The sequence below is a fragment of the Rattus norvegicus genome, chromosome 15 (genome assembly GCF_021556685.1).
Source record: "Rattus norvegicus strain SHRSP/BbbUtx chromosome 15, alternate assembly SHRSP_T2T, whole genome shotgun sequence".
Classification (NCBI taxonomy): Eukaryota; Metazoa; Chordata; class Mammalia; order Rodentia; family Muridae; genus Rattus; species Rattus norvegicus.
In genome coordinates, this window is record NC_141548.1 from 102,998,939 (window position 1) to 103,014,304 (window position 15,366).

Consider the following 15,366-nt stretch of genomic DNA (forward strand, 5'->3'; position numbering starts at 1 on the left):
TTGGATTCCTTGGCCATCTTAGGAGTTTCGTGATTCCCGGAGTGTTTATGATGCAACTCCCGGCTCCGGGCTGGGTGTCTCGAAGCGTATTTGTCTGAGCTACCCTACCCCTCTCTGTGCTCTGCCAATTATGTGCCACTTTGTCTCGGAGCTATGACTGCTTTCCTCGGAGAGGGAGATCCCTCTTCCATCAGTATGGACGCACTGTTTTCAGAGCCTGCCAGCGCCGTGTTGCTGTGTCAGTCATCCTATGAGGACCAGTTTCAGACGAGGAGGGCTGACGAGCTGGCTGGGGATTGGCCGGCTGCGTATGGGCGGGGCCTGTGGGAAGGAAGGGCTGCAGCTCACAGCAACAGAGTTTAGACTGTCTTTGCTTCATCATCTGAAGGTAAAATTTTCCAGCCACGGCCGGCGGCTCGCAGAGTACAATAAACAGGGACGGAGAACTATTTGCATGGACCCCCCTTCCTCATGATGCGGTGGAGAAGCCGCGGCCACTCGGTCCTGCCAGATGTTCTTGGGGTTACTGTACAAGGGGAGGACGAGCAGAGCTAAACAAGGTAGGAGAAACAACCCCCCTTCCCCATTTTTTTTTTTTTTTAATGTTTAAAGAGTTTGCTGCAGTATGCTGCATTCCATGTGTGTGCTTAGGGAAGCCAGGGAGACCGATTCCACTAATTCGAGCGGAATACTCGCAGGAAACCCTGGAGTTTTACGTAACATTCGGATTTGAGAACAAGAAATGGCAAAGCTGGAATCTACGCCGCCCGTTTAGGGTGAGGCATAAAAACCGAGGTTTCTATTTATTTATTTAAGGGGCAGATCCATTTGCTATTATTGTTTTTTAATCCTCTGAAAGATCCAGGTCAGTATTTTCTTAAGATAATCGAGGTTTTTACGGCCAGAGTGGGCTACAGAATAAAGTTTACATGTTTCCTGTTCTTTGGAAACACACTTGAAATTGAGAATTTAAAAAAAAAAAAGAAAAGAAAATCATGGTGAACAATCATCGGTTGAACGCCTGGGACCAAAATATGTCTGTTTCTTGGAAACTGGGGGCCACCCTGGTGCTACAGGGCAATGGCTTTAATTGAGTTTCAAAAGCACATTTTAAGCACCGAGGCAGAATGTGAGGTAGCTTCCTGGCTGGTCTTAGGCACTGTAGTTCAGTGTTTACATTGCTTTTCCTGGCAGCCTCCGTCTTTGTTTCCAGCTTAAAAGTGGGACCATTATGTTCAAAAGTAAAGCTGGGTTAATAATGCTTACTGCAATTATCTGATCTGTATGCATTTTTAATGAGAACACACAGCCAGCAGAATAATTTAATGAGAGCAGGCTAGCTTTTAAAGCTGGGCTCTCACTATGCCCAGCCAGATCAACTTTCTTGCCGAGAAGCAGCGGCTAGAAAGGTTGAAGCAGATTTATTTTTAACACACTTGGCCCAGGAGAAGGAAAGGCTCTCTCAGTGTTAAAGATTCTTTCTGCCCTTTTCCGTTTTAAATTTCTGCCAGGCCTGAGGAAACCGAGCTTTTTTGTTAGGCCTTGGAAGCATGTGTTTACAATAAATGTGTAACATTTTTAGAATAGTTAGCAAGCACTGAAGCGAAGGGAAAAAAAAAAAAAAAACTTGCCTAACTGCCACCTCCGTGAATGTTCCAGTGAATGTTCCAACGGTCTTCAAAAGGCCTTACTGTCTCTTTAAAAGACAAAGATTAAGTAGGAAAATGTCTGTTAGGGCATATGTGTATTTAGGCAGCAACGAGGAACAAAAATTAAACAAGAGACATTTTTACCATCTATGTAAGAGGAAGTTTCTTCCTCTCTTTTGCTCCCTTCTGAGGGACAGCAGCACTGTTCATTTAAATAAGGGCAATGCCACGTAGATTCTTCTAGACCCACGGTTTTTACTTTCAAGGAGAAGTGCAGGACACTAGCCCAGAACTCCTGACGTCATCCCCCAACTATTTCTGCTGTGTGTTCTTTTATTCAGCTTGTGGAGAGGAATATTTCTCTATGTCCAGGCCAGGAACATTCGAACTCCCAGTTGGCAGGACTTGAGTTATGCCTTCCCATTTAAACTCACAGCCTATCCATCCCCCTTCACAGGCCAAATAGGGCAACTTCTCCTACCTGCCTGCCTGCCCAGGTTTTCTGCCAGCTTCTCTGGCTTGGCCAGTGCAAAGCCTTGGCCTCTGAGCTGAATTTCACTTTCTTTCTGGCCTCTCTTAGCTGCGTGGCTTGGCAAGGCTACCTGTGTGGCCTATCCCAGGGGGGCCAATGCCAGGGGGGCGCAGCTGGGGGGTCCACCCCAGGGGGACCCAATCCCAGCTCCCCTGGAACCATTATCTAAGGCCCGGGATATGCTACCAAGTTCAAGGTTGATTGGATGGTGGGTGACAGCTGCTTTCATAGATACAGCACCTCGTCCTAAGGCAGATGGCTCAAAGGAAATAAAATACAACACTGCCTGCTGTTAACCCTGTGTCACAGGTGGCACTTTTGTAACACCCTTGATTGTACGATCGGGAGAAAGGTTAGTGTTTATTGAGGTTCCTTCTAAAGAAAGAATTTGGGTTAGAGCACACTGCGGTTCAGGAGTCCCTACTACCTACCAGCTGGCCTCCCGCACCACTTAGTGTGGCCTTGGGCAAGTGCCTACCTCAGTTTCTTTATCTTCTTGGAACAAGTAATACTTCTTACACGTTCTCTCCTAGAATTCTAGGGACCTGTTTTGTACAAACAACAGTAACAAAAGTTGTTTGTCTCCTGGGACAATGCTGGGTGAAGTACAAAGGAAGGGGCCTCTGTGTGGAAACATTGTGGATAATGTCTTGGGGTGTTTAGATTGAAGGCTACAAAATATAAAACCTTCCAGTCTCTGTCAGTTTCTTACAAGTTTTCTAAAGATGCCCAAGCCAACTAAATGGAATTTCCAAGGAAGTCAAGAAGGCATGGTTGTTAGCCTGCGTTTCCTCCATCCATCTCACCTAATGTTCCAGAAGCTGCTGGGTAAGCTGGTCTCTGCCAGCAGTGGGCTTAGTAGAGCTGTGGTGGCCCAAAGTTCTCAGTGCCGCTCTTCCTTTGCCTCTTGTGTGAAATCTGTGGAAGTGGAGGGAAGGAGAGGGAAGGCCCGGCGGAAGGCAGGAAAGGATGCTTGTGGAATATACTGGTCATGCAGCTTACTGCTCAACAGCCTGCCTTCTCCTCTGCTCGTTGTTTTAATTTGCTGTTGCCATGGTGAAAACAAATCAATATCACATGGCTCTGGGCCAGTCCCAAGCTCTGGGAGTGCCATAGAGATCCAAGAGCAGGTACTTGGGATTTCAAGCAGGAATGGGGAGCAGGGGACTTAGATACTGAGCAAATTCCTCCTGGAGAAGGAGTTGGGTCAGTCTGACACTCGTTTATCTCTTCCTTCTTGCATTCTCTTATCGGCAAGGAAAAAAACTGTGGGAAGCAAGGCAAGCTGACTCATTTACATTTTCCAAAATAACGAAACAGTAGCAGTGCAGAAGCTAGGGGCATCGCAGTGGTGGGGAAGGATTTTACTTAATGAAGAAATGGTCCAGGGACAAGAGGGAGTAGTTTGGGTGCCGTCAGCCCCTCCACAAGAGAGCTACCCCTGAAAGGCCCTTGGGAGGCTAACAGCTACTGCTGGGCCTGTCAGGCAAGAAAGCTGGCAAAGAGGAAGCAAGTGGGCAGTCGGGGTGAGGAGTGTCAGAGAAAGGGAAGCAGGCAGGAGCCTGAGTCATGACAGATCAGTAGGTCAAAAGTCCATCAGGTGAGCTCCCAGAGAACTCCAAGGTCACGACCCCACAGAGAACAGGACACTTCTTCCTTTTCACAAGAGCAGCGGAGGCTCAGCCTCAAGCCCTGTGAAGAGGGAAAGAGACTGCAGAAAATAATACTACTAATAAAGAGTCAGGAGCCCGAGCCTCCTTTTCTGGAAAGAACCACTCAGTTAGAGAGAGATACATGCTGCTTTGTGGAGCTGGGAATTTGGTATTTCCCTCTTTGGAGGATGGGGTGGGTCTTACCTGGCTCTGGTCGATTCGTTTTGTTGATGGTTTTGTGTGTGTGTGTGTGTGTGTGTGTGTTTTCGTGTTTTCTTTCTCCATCATTTAGTTAGTCTAGTTTTGTTTTCCTTCTTGAAAATGTGTACAAAGTGTCTCTTGCAGTGAGGAGTCGGTGTTTGCTTCAGGCCCTGGGCTCTGTCAGCCCTAGGCCTGGCCTCCACTGCAGTACTGAGCCAAAACAGGTATCCTCAGTCAGGCCTCAGCTTTGTTTGCTGAACCGGAGCTCCCTGAGCTCCGTGATGGGGGCCAGTTTTCAGCTGACCTTCTCTTTTTTTTTTTTTTTTTTTTTTCTTTTTCTTTTTTTCGGAGCTGGGGACCGAACCCAGGCCCTTGCGCTTGCTAGTCAAGTGCTCTACCACTGAGCTAAATCCCCAACCCCCAGCTGACCTTCTCTTACACCCCCTCAATATGACAAAAAAAAAAAAGTCTTGGACCCGAGGACTTGCTTTAGTGTTTTGACAAAGCAAGTGTTGTTTAAGGTCTCTTGGGTCAGCTATCCAACATCAGTCAACAAGTGTTTGTTAGGCGACCTTTGGTCAGGGTTTTTGGGCTTGGTTAGGACTTCAGGCTACCCGCCTTCGTTTAAGTACAAACACACCCGTCATAAAAGCCTGGATTTCAAAGGCTTGAAAACATCGCTATTGGCTAATGTTAAGCTAGCGTTGTACCCATCAAACATTGATTTTAATCTGGATGTGAGTCTGGTGTTGAGGCTGGATAAAACATGTTTAATTTTTTTTTTTTTTAAGATTTTAGATGTCCGTCCTTTCTCTACCCCTGCTATATCTCTTACAGCGCCTGTTGTTTAATTAACATAAAGAGAGGTGAGCGTGGTGTGTCAGAGTGCTTGAAACATGCAGATTAGATGCCTTTGGGGAGCACTCAGAGTCTCAGCCACCAGAGCCTCAGCCTGAAGTGGTAAGGCTGTGGCACATCGTTTATAAAGCCTTAAATGCCAGTCGGTGAACAAAGGGAAATCTTAGACCTGCTCACACTTCTGAGCCTCAGCCGGCCCCCAACAACCCATGATGCAATTATGAGGAAACCTGATGCTGCCTCTGGGGACTACACTTCCCCCACATTCTTTCATAAATGCAGGGGGTTTGTTTTGTTTTAGTCAATTTCCCTTCCTAAAGTTTAAGTTGTTTGGATGGTAGTGATTCAGGGGATTTTTTTTTTTTTTTTTTTTTTTTTTTTTTTTGGCCCCTGCTAGAACATTCCTTCTCAGGACAAACACAAACCGTGTGAGGCTAAAGGATGCAGTTAGGGGCAGACATGAGAGAGGAGGCCGAAGACGCAGCCTCTCTTTGAAAGTTCTTTTTAATTTTTTTAAATCGTTCCGGTGTCTCCATTGACAGAAGAGCTAGGCCACCGTTCGGGTTGGGAGCATCCATGGCAAGCCGGCGTCCAAGAACTGTAGGGCGTAAGTCAACTCTATGGGAACAGGAGAGAGTGGGACGTGCCCGGAACCCTGAGCATGTCCTCCTGCCGTCTGCGGTGCACAAAGGCTAGGAGAGATGAGGGCAGAGCACACCTTGTCTCTAGACAGACAACGAGCAGACAGGGGACCCTTGCACTTGACAAGGGCTTTTGTGGTATCTCCATCAACAGCTTCAGTGGGAAGTCCCGGGACGGGGGCCTCGTTTAAGGCACCCTGGCTAAAACCCCAGGAGACGAGTTATTAGATTTCAAAAGTTTTATTTGTGTAGACTGGGGATACCCCAGTTGTCAATCCTCCCACCGCATAAAGCCAGGCGTAGTGGAGCACATCTGTAATGCTAGCACTCAAGAACAGCAGGCAGGAAGACAGGGAGTTCAGACTCGTAGGGAGTACTAGACCAGCCTGGGTTACCGTGCGTCGTGCGTGCGTGCGTGCGTCATGCATACGTGCGTGTATGCGTGCGTGCGTGGACTCTCCCCACCCCCTTGGTTAATTGACTTGGATTTTGAAAGCCCAAGAGAATCTTGTAAATGCCCCAAGTACCAGATGTGAGGACATAGAGTCGTGTCACCACCTAAGTTCTTTCCTTAGACAGCATTCCATCAACAACTAGGCGGCACAAAGGTAAAGCCCTGGGAGAGGTAGATTCTCAGCTTGGATTGCTTGAGTAAGCTTCAGGATAAAGCCAAGGTTGATCCCATACCGCAACCCAGCCACAGGGCCGTGAGGTGTTTCATGAACACCTCATAGTGTCCTGCAGGCCAGAGAATAACCAAGTCAACAAACACAGGGACATCCCCGCCTTCTGCTCCCCTGAGAGCATCTCACCGACTCTTAAACTGGTAGAAAGATAGATGTGGAGACTGGAAATGACTATTTTAGGGGCGTTTGTTACAAGAAGGCTGCTTTGCACATACCTTGTGCAATTGGAACTTTAGAAGGTCCCTAGAGCCCCACCCAATCAACAGCACTCACAGTTTGCTGGTAGAAGATAAGAACTCTCTGAAGACTTGCTAACAGCTATGTCTCAGCAAAAGCCATCCTGGCTACTATGTAAACTCGGGCCTCTGAGACTCTCAGGTCCTACAGGTACCTAGCACTGTAGGTTTTAAGCTGAATAAGAGAGAGGGAGGTAACTTACAGAAAAACCTGATGTTTCAAGGTAGAAGAATCAGTTGTGTTAGAAATTTCGGATGTATGTAGCCTCCATTCTTTTAAACTCCAAGCATACTAGTCACAGTGACATCTTTTTTTTTTTTTTTTTTCCTTTTTTTCGGAGCTGGGGACCGAACCCGGGGCCTTGCGCTTGCTACGCAAGCGCTCTACCACTGAGCTAAATCCCCAACCCCCACAGTGACATCTTAAATACATATGCTATTTAAGTTTTCTGTTTATTGTTTCCCTTAGTGATCAGAACCCCCCCACTTCCTGTCTAACAAATTAAATGACAACAAGGTTTGAGCGAGGTTAACTAATATGCTACAAGTTTTAGCAGCCCCAAAGTGGAGAAGTTACTTCTCAAATCAGTAGAAAGTTATGCATATGTTACTTATTGGCCTAAGTGGATCACACCGTGGTCTAACTTGAAGCTTTTATAACATGTGTGTCACACAGTTGAGCAGAGGGAGCTCAACCCTAGCAATTTGGGAAGGACAGTATTGTTTTTAATTAAGAGATTGAATTATCCTTAAAAAAAAATCTATAAACTTCTGGCATCCCAAATGCGAGCTTCAATTAATCAAAATAAAAGCATTGGGGAAGTTTATATGATATAGATGATTTAATGCATATGGATTTAAAGTTCTGAGAATTTAAGAAAGGAAAGCTATGTTTGGGTCACATGGTAGACAGGACTTCACGGAGGAAGGGCCGCCTTCTCTGGCTCTAAATGCAAACATTTTGTCTAAATCAGCCTTTTTAATGTGAAAAGTCTGTACCCTAGGCCAGGGATAAGATTATTTATTCATAAGGAGAGAGCCCAATGTATATACTTATTTAGCGTATCCCTTTGAAGTGTCAATTTTCATGTGTATTAGATGATGTATAGATCATAATGGCATTGTTCTATAAGAATACCCCTTGTAAGTAAGGTTGTTTTTGTAAATGATGGTTGTTTCTGATTTACCAAATATTTTATCATAGGAGCAAATGATCAAAAAGCATGGAGAGCCCAGGGGTCAGGGAAGAGAGACAGTGAGGTTAAGGAACCACAAGGAGAATTGACTACAGAATAGGGAGCCAGTGTTAGGGCACAGTGAGGAATCAGGCCACATGGGAGCAGTTGGAATCATTAAGGTAGGGGAGAGCTGAAGAGCCATGCAGCAGAGTTTGATTTTATAAAATTATAATTTATAGGATTAGAGGTTAGACCATTTATTATGAGTGATACCTCTGGACAGAAAAAGTTTACAATAATCCAGACATACTGTAGGGAACAGATGGAAGAGAGAGGAGGAGAAAGGGATCCAAAAGACATTGTAGTGGAAAAATAAGAGGAGCTGCAAGAGCTTAGACGTGCCAGAAATACATTACGGTTTCTATCGTAAGAGAAACCAATGGTGCTGCGACTGGAAAGGGACACAGAAAGAACGGGAGACCAGCAGTGGGGAGAGGTTTGGTGGAGGAGGGAGATGACAAGCCGTGAGCTTTCAACATCGAACTTTAGCCAATAATGGGATATATCTGTGCAGTTACCTTATAGGTACAGATATCTACACTTGACAAAGAGAGGAGGGGGCACCGGCAGCCTAGTTCCCAGGTTACCCATTTCTAAGCCTGAGACAGCTATCTTGAAACAACCGTTGATGTCATGCATACTCACTACCACCCAGAAAGAGAAGTGGGCAGTTGACCAACGTCGAGCTTGGAAAAGAATTAGTCACCGACGCAGAAGAAAGTAGGAGGCAGCAAAGAATCAGGAAACTAAATATACATAGAAGGAGAAAATAGCTTTTTTAAAAGAAATTATAAGTAAGCATAACTGTTGAGGACCGTCTGCATGAATCCCTTAGAATCATCTGTTTACTTCTCCTGTAGCTGGGAAAAATACTGAAGGAAAGCACCCAGCAGAAATGAAAGCTTATTTTGGCTCATAGTTTGAGGGTACAGTCCATCATGGAAACAGGTCTTGAGGTAGTTGGCTGGCTTACATCCACAGTGAGGGATGGAAAAGAAGAACTGGGGCCTGGAGCCTTTCTCATTCACCCAGGACCCCTTCATCCTCCGAATGGTGCCGTCCACAATTAGGGTGGATCTTCCTCCTCCTCTCAGTACATCTAGTCTTAAAACTCCCTCACAGCCATGCCCAGAGGTTTGTTGCCATGGTAATTCTAATTCCCATCCAGTTGACAATCAAAATGAATGATCACAGCCTCCTACACATATTCTACCCTCTTCAGCACCAGTCTCTGGCAGTGATCCTGTTGGAGGCAGGCAAACATTTGTTCACAGTCCCGTCTGAAGGCACAGAATAGCGGGCGTGGAAGGGAACGCTCATGGCTTCGCCTTTCACGTGCACAGGTGACTTAAACGTAGATTTTCAGAGGTAGGAAAAAAGGCAAAATGATCAAGACTTTCGCATCTGCCTTTTAAGATGCCAACCAGCATGGGCTGTTTGGGGTGGTAATTCCAGAGTGAATTGTCACCAGACCCTGGGTGTCCTGTTTTTCCTGGGCCTATCAGGTTCTTGCACACTTAGAAGCATTCTCCAGAGGAGAAAGTCCTTGGTGTGGTTGGAGGTGGTTGGTGTACTCCAAGGACTAAACCAGAGCAGTGCTGCTCCAACTTGCATGTTCCTGCAAGTCACCTGGGGATCTTATTAGGGATGTAAATTCTGATTCTGTAGGTCTGGGGTGGGGCTAACAGCCTGCTCTCCTAACAAGCTCTCTGGGGATGAAGATGATGGTACCGCTCATCCTGCTCGCTGGGGAGGATCTGGAACCCTGGGGCAGCTTTGCAAACAGGTGAGTGCCAGAGGATGATGGGTCTGCAATTGCTCGCCCAAAGAGCCCATGCTGGCCCAGGCAGCCTCTGCAGGATACCAGTCTGGCTTAGAGGTCAGATTATGTTAATGTCGACTCCCAGTCTACAGGAGTCCAGTTAGGTGCTGGCAGGGCTGACAGCAGCCCAACCGTGGGCATCTCCTGTGTTTATGATGTCTGCGGTTGTCATGGACACAGACTCACAACTTGCACCAGACGTTTGGTACCCACCCCCAAGTAAGGCCTCTGTGTGTATGTATCAGCCTCAGAGATTCTTTTTTTTTCTTTCCCAGGGAACACATGTTTTAAAACTCAGGTTTGGATATCCCTCTGCTTGTTTATGTATTATTTGTTTACTTATTTGCTAGGTGGTGGGTGGATTTAAAGGCCAGAAGTCTAATGTGTCCAGCTTGGACCTTAAACACCCAATGAATGACTCTGGGGGGGGGGGGGGGGGACTCCGCCAGTCACACTCATTCCTTAAGATGCAGATAACGGCTTTCTCTCCTCGTTCTCTTGAAAGGGCCCGGGGAGTAAACAAGATGTGTTATGTGTACCCTGGAGTGGCACGGGGATGTGTTATGTGTACCCTGGAGTGGCACGGGGATGTGTTATGTGCCTTTAGCATGACATGGGTGTGTGTCATGTGCGCTCAGCATGGTATGAGCACGTGTCACGTGCCTTCAGCATGGCCTGGGTTTCATAACACAGCTACATTACAGTCCGTAAACACAGACAGACATCATCAGAGAGGACTGGGAGAAGTCCAGACCTGAGTAGAGGTCTTCTATCTTCCTCTCTCCTCTTGGCTGCTCCCTCCTGTTCTGTCACCAATGAGGCTCCCTTTCTCTCGCTCTCTCCTGGAGGCAGGAATGGAGCTAAACTGATTTAAGGGAAGTCTTTCCTGCCTGACGCCTCATGCAGGGATGAGTCCGGGTGGGATGGATATGCTTTTTAATTGACCAATCCTCTTTCAAGAGTGAAACAGAGCCAATGTTTATCGAGTTTACTGAGTGCCTACTGCATAGCCAGTCGAGCTGTGTCTGTCAGTTCCATTACAATGTTTTATGAAGGAAGTGGAGCACGGGGAAAGGGATCTTCCAAGGTCACAAGCTCATCAGGGATAAAACAAAGGCCAGACACACCTTGGGAGGTTTGAGTGTGGTACCTCTGTCAAGAGTGTGTCCGTGGAGGACTGGGAAAGGGGCTCGCTTAGAAGAATGCCATGCCACGCTATTCCCTGAGGAGTTAAGCAGAGCGGACAGGAGCTGCCCTGCTATACTCTGCACACAGGACTATATTTTTTTTCACAAGGAACTTGGTGCAGAACCCGGTCATGGCCAGGGGTTCATCTTTACTGTTTGTTGCGAATGTTGGCCTTTTTGTTACTTTTCAGTGCATGCACGTGATGGAGGGGGGCGGGTTAGGGGAGAGAGACAGAGACAGAGAGGCCTATTCAAGTCTGAGGAGTTTTGTGCTGTTTTGATGTTGCTATCTGAGAAATTTCCTAGAAACACATTTGGGTACACTGTGGAATCATTTGAGGCGGAGCTCAGGGCCTCTCCCACCGGAGACAAGCACACTGAGCTGGGTCCTCTGTTCTTTCTCTACTTTTAGTTTTGAGGCAAGGTCTTACTAAAATAGCCAGTCTGGTCTCAGACTCCGCAGCCCACGGAAGCTTTCCTAAAGTTTGGTCTGCCTCATCCTTCCTCTTGTTTACCATCAGAGGCCTTTGCCACTGGGCCTGGCTAAGAACACTTTTCACCTTCAGGTTTCCCTACCTGTGCGGAGTGTTTCCTGCCGGAAGTTCTATCCTCCTCCTAGGGTGTTCACTGCTCCTGCCTAGCTGCTCAGGGGTGTGTGCAGTCTGCTCTGTCTGTTGCTGTGCCAAGCCGTGGTCTTTCTTCTGCTACATCTCCCACCCAAGTCTGCCCCTAGCCTCCCTACCAAGCGGCCTCTGTAGGTATAAGTATTTCTGGAGATCTCTTCAGATCAGATGCATGCTGGGAGACAGGATGCAGTCCTACTTTGGAAACCCCATCACTTGAGCCCTGGAGTACCAGCTTCCTGGCAGCCACCTGGAAGACTGTCCCCTCAGGAAACAAAACAAGCCCTATCTCTTAAGTCTCTCTGTTCCTTTTCTTTAAAGTTCTCAGGGCTACTAGGCTGCAATTAAGAGGCAGGATCAAAGGGAGCTGCTGCCACTGGGGCTGCAAGGGCCAAAGGACAGCTTTGGTCTTTTTTTTTTTTTTTTTTTTTAACTCTTCACTTCCCAGGGCTTCTACTCTAGCTGCTGCTGCTCAAATGGGAGAGTCAGAGGAGACCCCCCCCCAGAGGAAAACTTTCTGTTCTGCTACAGGTCATATCCGCCTCCTCCCCAAGTGCTAACCAGCAGTTTCTAACCACTGCAGCCAGTGAGTAGACCCACACAAGCCAGATGCATGTAAGCTACTGTGTTCTCTATGACAGCTGGCCCCTGTGCTGGAAGTTGGATCTCCCACCACCCGCAGTGCCAACCCACCAGTCTCCAGGGAAGGCCAGTCCTTTAGAGGTTGGAAGTTTCTGGTAGGCTCAGTTTGGCTCCTCCCTTATTCAGGATCTGGAACTTACAACCTGGGATCCTAGGGAATCCTGAGCCAGCAAGGGTAGAGAAAGGGGTGGGCAATTTCCTCGATTCTGCTCAGGTTTAAGTGCAATGGGAAAAGCTCAACAGTACTTAAAATTTTTCACCCCCTACCCCAGTGGTATTCCGCTGTGTCCCCTGAGAACTTCTGCTAGCATGCTGGACGTTGGCTTAAAAGTGATAGATGGACCAGCAGATGCAGATGTCTACACAGAAGACACGCTGTCACACCGTGGGGAGAACACAGTTGCAGATCTCCGGTTGCCTTTGACTTTTTCCCATTTCCCCCTCCCCTCCACCCACATGGTGATCATTTCCGTCCATCTGCGACCCTCTTCCTCAGACACCCAGAGACCCCAGCACCATTGGTAGGTGCCAAGGTCACTGAAGGAACCGATTAATCTCAGCTCCAGTGGGCAGCAGGCTGTGCCCACCCTCCCTTCCCTCCTGAGGGAGGAACAAGGAAGGGTTTTCTGGTTTTTTTTTTTTTCCCCTCAGTTATGCCTGAGCCTACTCAGAGTGAGGGAGAGAGGAGAGTGCCCAGCAGGCTCCCTGCTGTAGACCAGGTGTTAATGTGAAGAAAACCAGGACAAGCTGCAAGCCCTTGGACTAGCTCTGAGGCAGACTCTTGTAAGGAAAACTCTTAGGTTGATGTTTAACCTAAAGATCACTAGGCCTCTATTCCAGCATGCACTGGGCCTGCTTCTCCCTCTCCCCCTCTGCTCCCTCCTTCCTCCCCTCCCCTACTTTCCCCTCCCTCTTCCTCTCTCTTCCCCTCCTCTTTCCCTTCTCCCAATACCCTGCCCCTCCTATGCCCCTCCCCTCTCCAACTCTTGCTCTCTCCCTCCCCCTAGTCTCCAGTTTCCTTCCCTCTCCTCTCTACAAGTGCCCCCCCCCCTTCCTCTCCTTCCCTCCCTCACTTCCTCTCCCAGCCCCCACCCTGCTGGTGTTATCCACACGTAGCAGACCCCACCCACATTCCACCATAGTGGAATTTTGCCTTTTCAGTGAAAACCTCCAGTGCGCTCACTGACCACTAAGTAGCACGAATCCACTCCCTACCCCCATATCAGGCTAAAAGGTGTGTTGCATAACGCAGACCAGATGAAATCACTGTTGAGAAAAAGCCACTGAAGGGCTGGGAGAGCCCCGTGTGCAGACTTGGAAAATGTCACCGTTCAACACCCTGCAGGTTGATACCTGGCCGGTTTTCCCTCCCCAGGTGTGTGCAAACTCGCAAGTTAATGTCTGCGGCTATAGAATTGCATTTACTATTCTCATCTGCAGCTCCTGTTTTGAGGACATTAAAAGACAAGAAAAAGCAACAACGAGGCCCGCACATGCTGTGAGGCCCGCACATGCTGTCAGGACAACACAGAGGAGCTATTCTGAGGGCCTGAGTATATGGCAGCCAGTGGCCCTTTTTGTCCCCTCATCCCTGACTTCCATAGTGTTAAGGTGAAGGGTGAGCTTCCTGTTACAGTTTGGCCTGGAAACTGAGAAAATCCTGGAATTAGGTTAGTAACTTCCCCAAGGCAATAAACCTTTTGTTCAGTGCAATAGCAGGTTCTTGGGGAGCATGCTGCTGTTGACTGATCCCTGTTCTTGGGGAGCATGCTGCTGTTGACTGATCCCTGTTCCTGGGGAGCATGCTGCTGTTGACTGATCCCTGTTCCTGGGGAGCATGCTGCTGTTGACTGATCCCTGTTCCTGGGGAGCATGCTGCTGTTGACTGATCCCTGTTCCTGGGGAGCATGCTGCTGTTGACTGATCCCTGTTCCTGGGGAGCATGCTGCTGTTGACTGATCCCTATTCCTGGGGAGCATGCTGCTATTGACTGATCCCTGTTCCTGGGGAGCATGCTGCTGTTGACTGATCCCTGTTCCTGGGGAGCATGCTGCTGTTGACTGATCCCTGTTCCTGGGGAGCATGCTGCTGTTGACTGATCCCTGTTCCTGGGGAGCATGCTGCTGTTGACTGATCCCTGTTCCTGGGGAGCATGCTGCTGTTGACTGATCCCTGTTCCTGGGGAGCATGCCGCTGTTGACTGATCCCTATTCACCCCTCCAGACACATGGAAAGACCATATAGCATCCAGTCCTCAAAACGGCCTGGGTCTGGACTCCTTCCAGCCTCTGCCAGGGCAGTGGAGCCAGGAAGGCTTTGACTGAGTCGTTTCCCTCCCTCCCTCCCTCCCTCCCTCCCTCACATCTTTCCATCTTCCCTTCACATTCTCAGGACTGAAAATTAGAAACACTTTTCTCCTACACACAAAATTACTCCCTCACACACACATTTCCCCCCTCCTGCTTTGAAAAGGCAATTGCTGCCAGAACAGGCTTCTGGAGGGAGAGCACCGCCCTGGTGCAAGGATGGAGCTTGAAATGTAGCAAGGCAGCCTCATCAAAGGGACATGGTCACCCCCTCAGAATGGTAGGACCTGGGAGGCAGTGATGTGCTCCCTGGAGCCCTGCGTGTGTCTGATTTCTTAGCCTGGGTGCATGTTGGCTCTGTGGGTATCGGGTGGGCTAGACACTTAGGGTTTGTGATCATTTCTGCCTTCGATAGAAAGATTGTGTAGCTGGCGATTGTAAAATACTGAGAAGGCTCATGCAGAAGGCTCCTGGCCACCTCTGCTCCCACTCGGGCCTCTTCTTATGCTTTGGGCTTCTGCAGGTGGGTGGTTCACATTCTCAAAACACCGCCGATCTCACCAGCAACCAGAACTGCTAAAGACCACGCCACTCAGCTGGACATGCGCCCCTGGGCCCTGAGGACATGAATGTTCCAAACTTGAAAAGGAAAGAACTCGTCGATCATGCTAAGTTCTGCAATAATTATATTTTTCCTGCCCCCTTTCATTTTCTCCATTCTTGTTTAATCCAAATACGTGAAAGTTTGGTTTTTAGGATTTTTTTTCTCTCTGGATTTTAAGATTAGTTGAGAGAAGAAAGAGCAGGCCCCTCAGATCATGGCCCTTGTCTTTTATCCTCTACAGGATAAAAGGCTCTTGGTTCCCGCTACTTATTTAGGTAGAGGGTGGTGTGTATCTCAGAAATTAAAATAAGCTCAATAGGGCCGGTAAGATGGCAGAGGCAGTCACTGTGCGACTTCACTTGATGTTCAGGGCCCACGTAAGACACAGCATGCCAGACAATGTGTGTTTGTAACCCAGCACTAGGGAAACAGAGGCAGGTGGATCCCAGGGCCATACCAGCCTCTCCAGCCTACTTGGTGAACTCCAGG

At 48.2% G+C, this 15,366-nt stretch overlaps 1 protein-coding gene across 6 annotated transcripts in view; it reads left to right on the forward strand.

The window, feature by feature from the left end:
- The first annotated feature begins 361 nt into the window (after window positions 1-361).
- Mbnl2 (muscleblind-like splicing regulator 2) overlaps window positions 362-15,366 on the forward strand; it is a 160,024-nt gene continuing 145,019 nt past the window's right edge. For all 6 annotated transcript variants that reach the window (NM_001415043.1, NM_001111064.2, NM_001415044.1 and 3 more), the window contains 1 exon segment: window positions 362-560. The gene's annotated coding sequence lies outside the window, so the exon portion shown is untranslated.